A 7,557-nucleotide genomic window follows, 5' to 3' on the forward strand; every position below is an offset into this window, starting at 1 on the left:
ACAAAAGCATCACGTTGCCCAACTCCTCTCCCTGATCTCTCTCTAATAAAACTAATCATCCTCCTAAACAAACCCCTTCTACCCAATTGTAAAGCCTGAGTTCTCACTGTTGTTGTTGGCTCACCTGATTCAACTCGGGCTTGAGGGTAGGCCTCAGTTCGGCAAATTGGGCATGTGCACGTAGAGTGGGAGTAGAACCACATATCTACACACTCTACATGGAACATATGGTTGCAATTTGGTAGAACCCTAATCTTCTCTTTCTCTTCGAACATAGCCATGCAAATAACACACACAAGGCCCTCATCGTTTGTCTCTTGGGTTTGTTTGTAGATGAATATTGGCAACCTCTCCAAGAGAGAATAATAGTGCATTGTAATTAGGCACCTCCTAATTAGGCATGCAAAGAGGGAACCAAAATAAATGCAAAAGAGGCAGATGAAGATGATGATGGACCCACTATCTGCTCCTTCTAGGCATACGAGGGACCCCCACAATCGGTCATCCACGCACATGGTGTTTGTTTATGTTCTCTCTGAACCTTCACTGTCAAAAGCCTTCTCATAAATCCTATAAAACCAGGATTTTTATTTATTTATAGAAGGTTGTAGATTTGGAAAAGAGTCCTCGTTAAAGTCGAGTTACTTCGAATCAAAATCAAATAGTTATTTTTCCTGATTTCTTGGCACTGTTTGTTTTAGATTTCCTGATTTCTTGGCACTGTTTGTTTTAGATTATGACAACCTAATAATTATTGAACCAAAAATTAAACTAATTTTGAGTCCAATAATAGGTTGGAGACTCCATAATTGGTTGTCATAATTGGTCCTTAATAGGCTTAATAGGTGTAATTGGGCCCACCATTTAATATCTACTACTACTTATTCACCCCCTTCTTTATTCCACGTGACACCCACTTTACAACCATCTTCTGCTCTCGCCCGTCCAAATGCGATTGTTGTGAAGAGAAAAATTAGGGTTAGATAGGCAAGAATTTTGTGATTATGGGCTTGGGTGTGTTTATGTTATAACTCGACAATCGATTGTGAGTCCGGAATGCAAGGAGAATTTAGCCAGTAACACTAAGCATTCTTTAAATAAAATTATGGTCTCCATATGCATGTATTTTTTTAAAACTAGAGGTGTTCTAAACTGAAGGGCGCCCTTGTAGAAATGGGGTGAAAGGGCGACCCCATTGGCTGCAAGGGACAGTTAGCATTTAATGCATTTTGACTTTCAACCATTACCAAATGCATAACCACCCTTGCAGCCAATGGGGGCGCCCTTTCACCCCATTTCTACAAGGGCGCCCTTCAGTTTAGAAAAACTCTTAAAACTATAGTGGGGTCTACCTTTACAAAGATCCCAAAGGGAAGTAATATATTTGACTTTTTTTTTACTTGGGACACCCCCTCTAGTGTATTTTAGACTAGAGCGGGTTGTCCCAAGTAAAAAGGGAAGGAATCTACCTTTTCAAAGATCCAACCCTTTTTTACTTGGAACAACCCTCCTCTAGTATACTTAGCTTTTCTCTTTTAAGACTAGAGAGGGCTGTCCTAAGTGAAAAAGGGGGCGAAATACATCCACCTCTTTTTTACTTGGGACAACCCTCCTCTAGTATATTTAGTTTGTCTCGCAGCGCTCTACTAAGTAAAAAAAGGGGGCGAATTGAATATTTCATTTCACATTTAAATGATGGACCTATACCAAGAAGAGAGATGATGTCAAGGTCGGTGTATGAAAGGCTGTTGCAATCTCAGAATACTCATTTCAGAACAAAAGTGATTTTCATATCTTGTTAATATGGAGTGATGTGCAAGTGGACAAATTTTTTGGGAATGAATTTGGTTATTGATTATTTAGAAAGATGAGAAACTATATAACATATCGCGGTACCACCTACACTGATCTACATGCTTATTCACCATATAATATCTCTAGAAAGATATCATTATAAATTGAAGGAAAATGATAGGAAGGCCGCGAGTATGACCTAGCAGGGGATTGCAACAAAAATATGCCATGTGTTCAAAAAAATATTTACTTATTGATGATTTCCCTAAACCTAAGGGCTGGCTCTCGGCACTTGTGATGTTGTGGCATGAATCAATTTATTCGTTCGGTTCCCTTTTTGGTCTTACTCAAAAGTATGGAACCTTTTTACCTATACATGAAAATGAGCCTCATCGGTTCCCTTTTTTGGTCTTACTCAAAAGTATGGAACCTTTTTGGTCTTACTCAAAATGGCTCTCGTCACTTGTGATGTTGTGATGTTGTGGCATGAATCAATTTATTCGTTCGGTCCACATGGAACATATGGTTGCAGTTTGGTAGAACCCTAATCTTCTCTATCTCTTCGATCACAACCAAGCAAAGAACACATACAACACCCTCATCATCAGCCTCATCGGTTCGTTTATAGATGAATACTCGTTTATAGATGAATACAGGCAATGTCTCCAAGAGAGAATAGTAGTGCCCCGTCTCGGACGAGTCTTCATCGTGCCCTGTTTTGAATGAGTCCTCATCGGTGGTGTCCCGCCTAATTAAGCATACGGCGGGGCAAACAAAACAAATACTTATGATCAAGCTGAGGATGATGGGGATGATGATTACCATGGACTCACCATCAACACATTCCAGGCATATGAGGGCCCGCCACAATCCACCATGGTCGCACATGGTGTTTATGTTGTGCTTAGCTCTCTCTCATAGTATCTCACCTCACGTTTAGATTTAGAGATGAGTCCTTCTGATGTCCAAGTCCTTCAGTAGACAACTCAAAAAACATTTCCCAGTTTCACAAAACCCGAAAGTTTGGTACTTCTACGATTGGTGTTATGGGCCCCACCATTGGAGATCCTCTTAGAAAATAAAGGCAGTTGAATTTCGCATGCTATTGGTGTAAAGGCCAATTTTTTATGACTTCCTTACGAAAACGTGTCAGTTGAAACGTTTTTAATGGCAATACATAATCTCGATTGGTCCCACACAGAGCTCAGTAGCTATCCTTTCTGGATTTCTGGATGCTCCTGGGCCGGTTTTTTTTGGCCGATGATATTTTGAACCCCCTGCATACAGTACGCATTCGCCCCTCCCACTGTTCACGTTATAAGGGGGGTGAATGCTTACTGCAGAGGGGGTGAAAATATTATCTCCCTAAAAAAAATTCATAAATCCACATGTCAAATGAATGAATAATTCATACACGACTACTTGAAAAAAAAATCAAATAAAGAAGAAAAAAAGTATAAATAAAAAAATAAAAGGCATGAAAAAACCTGGTAGAGGAACCTTTTTTCCTGTACACAAAAATTTACTGCCACTCCAAATCTTCCACACCATGTCCAACTCTTCTATCTGATCTCGAACTCTGAACTTGGGGTAGAGGGTAGGCCTCAGATCGGCAAGTTGGGCAAGTCGAGTGGGAGTACAACCACATGTCTATACAGCCCACATGGAACATATGGTTGCAGTTTGGTAGAACCCTAATCTTTTCTTTCTCTTCCATCACATTCAAGCAAACAACACACTCAATAATCTCGTCGGTGATGAAAGCTCTAAACATGCTTACCAAGTCAGCGACTTGTTGTGCCAGGTCGTTGAACTGATCGACCCTCGGTGTGTTGACAAGTTGACAGGCTGAAGGTGGGTTGCCTTGGGCAGAAAAGATTCCTGAGGATTTCCCTTAGGAGGTGCAATCACGGAAGACTTTGGCTGAGTCATATTGCTCCTTCCAGTCATTGTGCTACTCGGTGTAAAAAAAACAGTTCCCATGGACGGCGTCAATCTATTGGTGCCGAAATCCGGTTGGGTCGGTTGAACATAGATTGCACTTCTATTTATATTCGTCCTGCGCTCAAAGAACATACATTAGAGGTCCTGGAGTTTGGACTCCGGGAAGACCTTCCAACACTCAAGTCAAAAATCAGCACAAGCAGAGGTGGAGCCAGGAATTTACACGGGCGGGGGGGGGGGGGGGGGGGGGGGGGGGGATCGCTACTAAACTAGATAACCATGCATGTCAAAAATCAGCACAAGCAGAGGTGGAGCCAGGAATTTACAGGGGGGGGGAGGGATCGCTACTAAACTAGATAACCATGCATGTAAAGCCTTGCACCATAAAAGAGATTCTTGCGAGTCTTTTGGGGTGGGTGTGTGTTTGTGTTGTGGGGGGGATATGGCCCCCCTTATGCTATATGTGCCTCCACCCCTGGGCACACGAAGGGGTAAACCGAGTAACAAAGGAGTAAAGTAACAGTAAAGTAACGGTGGTAGGAGTGTGAGGGCTTCCATGCTTAGCTTGGGCACTGCGGTCTTTTTATAGAGCCAAAGTCCTAGGCAGCTTAGAATGTTTTTTCTTTCCTGGAGTCTTTCCAATCAAGCGACTTTCCTGGGGTGTCAATGGATCCACTTCGGATCAGAACAACCTATGTCTCGGTCATGATCCATTCAAATAACTTGTTGGTCGGATTGGATAGATAGTGTTCTTCGGATCCTTCTTATCGTGTCTCGGCCACGGTCCATTTTAAATCGGACCGTCCATCAGAGTGTCCTTGTAGGCCCTATTAATATTGTACTCAGTTAAATTTCTTAGAAGAAGGCTAGGGAGCGGGTAAGTGCCTCCCTAGTAGTGACGGGTGAGTAGGTCAGGGACTTAGGGTCAATGGCTATAGAAGGAAGAGAAGAAGTGACTTGTGACTTGAGAGTAACGAATGACAAAAGTGAAAAAAAGAGTAGTTTGAAAAAAAAATGCATGCCTTATTTTCACAAAAACACCCCTGAAAAATTACTTAACATTATAAAACATGGAAGGTTATTTTCATAAAATAGTATGATAAATTCGAATTTAGGACTGTCCCATGGGCTTTTGTTAGTTGTCTGGGTCTGTTCCAGAATTTTTTTTGGATCCTATGGTAAGGATCCTAAATGTGTCCATGGATCCTGATAATGTGTCTAGATCATGTTCGTTTAAGTTCGGATTCGGATGGTCCATCAGACTGTCTGTATCCATTGACACCCCTACTTTCCCATGGAATCGGTTTTCATGCTTATCCGGAGCGATCTTCGAGTTTATTTGAGGGGGTTACTAGTCGAGGGAGTGTGGAATGACTTCTTTGCCCATACCTTATAATTGGTAAGTTCGGTTCCATTAATCAAAGGGGCCATGTGTCATGTGCTTATAGGTGGACAAATTTTAGATAAGCATGCATGTAAAGCCTGTCTTCTTTTTTTCTCTTTTGGGGGGGGGGGGGTATGGCCCCCCTTATGCTATATGTGCCTCCACCCCTGGGCACACGACGGGGTAAACCGAGTAACAATGGAGTACAGTAACGGCGGTAGGAGTGTGAGGGCTTCCATGCTTAGCTTGGGCACGGTGGTCTTTTTATAGAGCCAAAGTCCTAGGCAGCTTAGAATGCTTTTTCTTTATTGGAGTTTTTCCAATCGAGCGACTTTCCTGGGGTATCAATGGATCCACTTCGGATCATAACAACCTATGTCTTGGTCACGATCCATTCAAATAACTTGTTGGTCGGATTGGATAGATAGTGTTCTTCGGATCCTACTTATCGTGTCTCGGCCACGGTCCATTTTAAATCGGACCGTCCATCGGAGTGTCCTTGTAGGCCCTACTAATATTGTACTCTGTTAAATTTCTTAGAAGAAGGCTAGGGAGCGGGTAAGTGCCGCCGTAGTAGTGACGGATCAGTAAGTTAGGGACTTAGGGTCAATGGCTATAGAATGAAGAGAAGAGAGTGACTTGTGACTTGTGACTTGAGTGTGATGAATGACAAAAGTGAAAAAAAGAACAGTTTGAAAGAAAAAAAAATGCCTTATTTTCACAAAAAACACCCCTGAAAAATTACTCAACATTATAAAACATGGAAGGTTATTTTGATTAAATAGTATGATAAATTCGAATTTAGGACTGTCCCATGGGCTTTTGTTAGTTGTCTGGGTCTGTTCCAGAAATTTTTTTGGATCCTATGGTAAGGATCCTAAATGTGTCCATGGATCCTGATAATGTGTCTAGATCATGTTCGTTTGAGTTCGGATTCGGATGGTCCATCGGACTGTTTGGATCCATTAACACTCCTACTTTCCCATGGAATCAGTTTCCATGCTTATCCAGAGCGATCCTCGAGTTTTTTTGAGGGTGGTTACTAGTCGAGGGAGTGTGGAATGACTTCTTTGCCCATACCTTATAATTGGTAAGTTCGGTTCCATTAATGAAAGGGGCCATGTGTCATGTGCTTATAGGTGGACAAATTTTACCCCTACAGGACCCACCTCAACGGAAATTATTTCAATCCTAAGAATATTAGTATCTAAAATTATGTCTTTTCGAAAAAAGAACGGGAGATGATTTTTTGCCCCTGTAGGATTATGCACCCCCCTTTAACGTGAATTATGGGCAGGCTTTAACGCTTTTTGACGTAATATGATTTTTTAAATGTAGTCTGATATGATGGATGGTCCAGAATAATCAAACGTCCAGTCCATAAATGGTGTTAGAACTTGCAACATATCCATAAACATGAATAAAAATATTTATTTAACCGATGTTCCCTCCTAAACATGAATAATCAAACATTCAGGTTCAACCATGCATAATTCACATACAACCACTAAAAAAATCAAATGAAAAAAAAAAAAAAAAAACTCAACTCAACTCAACTAATCGTTTGTCCCAAACTAGTTGGGATCATGATTTTAAATTTCGGTTTCAGTACCGGTTTTCGACCCCACTGAATCAAAATTTCATTTGAAATCCGACGAAATAAAAAAAGCCATTTTTTATCCCGCCTGAAATTTCGGTAATTTCGCCTAAAATTTCAGGGAAATATTAAATAATGAATAAAATATTATTTTTTCCTACAATTTTGGACCGAAATGGCAAGAAACCGAAATTCTTGAAATTTCGGCAAAATAAAGTACCGTTTCGGGTATTAGCTGTTTCGGTGTCGGCCCCGATTCGGTCGAAATTTAAAACCATGGTTGGGATCAACTAATGAATCCTTTAGAAAATTTTCATGAAGAAGGAATCTACCGGCTCAAATTGACTAAGTCTAATCCTGGCACTATGATTGATGATTCAGAATAATCAAACATAGGATCCTTTATGCAATAGTGGGCACGTCTCATTGTCTTAAACCGGAATTATGACATATCCATAAACATGAATGAAAAAAATTTATTAATCCACATGCCAAATAATTCATACACGACTGCCATGAAAAAATCAAATAAAAAGAAAAAAAGTATAGTAAATAAATAATGAGTTATGCTGAACTCAAGGGCACTCTTGCAGTTATCATAAATGCACGATGGTGACTTGTAGCCAATGGGGGAGCCCTTTCAGCTCATTTTTGCAAAGCTGTCCCTGAGTTTAGCATTCCTTATAAATGAAAGGCATGTAAAAATTTACCCATACCCTAAAATTTACTGCGGCTCCAAATCTTCGACACCATCACCGTGATGTCCAATTCTCCTATCTATAGGGTAAACCCCAGTTCGGCAAATTGGACACGGCAAGTGGGAAAACAACCACATGTC

The sequence above is a fragment of the Tasmannia lanceolata genome, unplaced genomic scaffold (genome assembly GCF_043159265.1).
Source record: "Tasmannia lanceolata isolate RefF3 unplaced genomic scaffold, GAP_Taslan_0.1 ptg000002l, whole genome shotgun sequence".
NCBI classification, from domain to species: domain Eukaryota; kingdom Viridiplantae; phylum Streptophyta; class Magnoliopsida; order Canellales; family Winteraceae; genus Tasmannia; species Tasmannia lanceolata.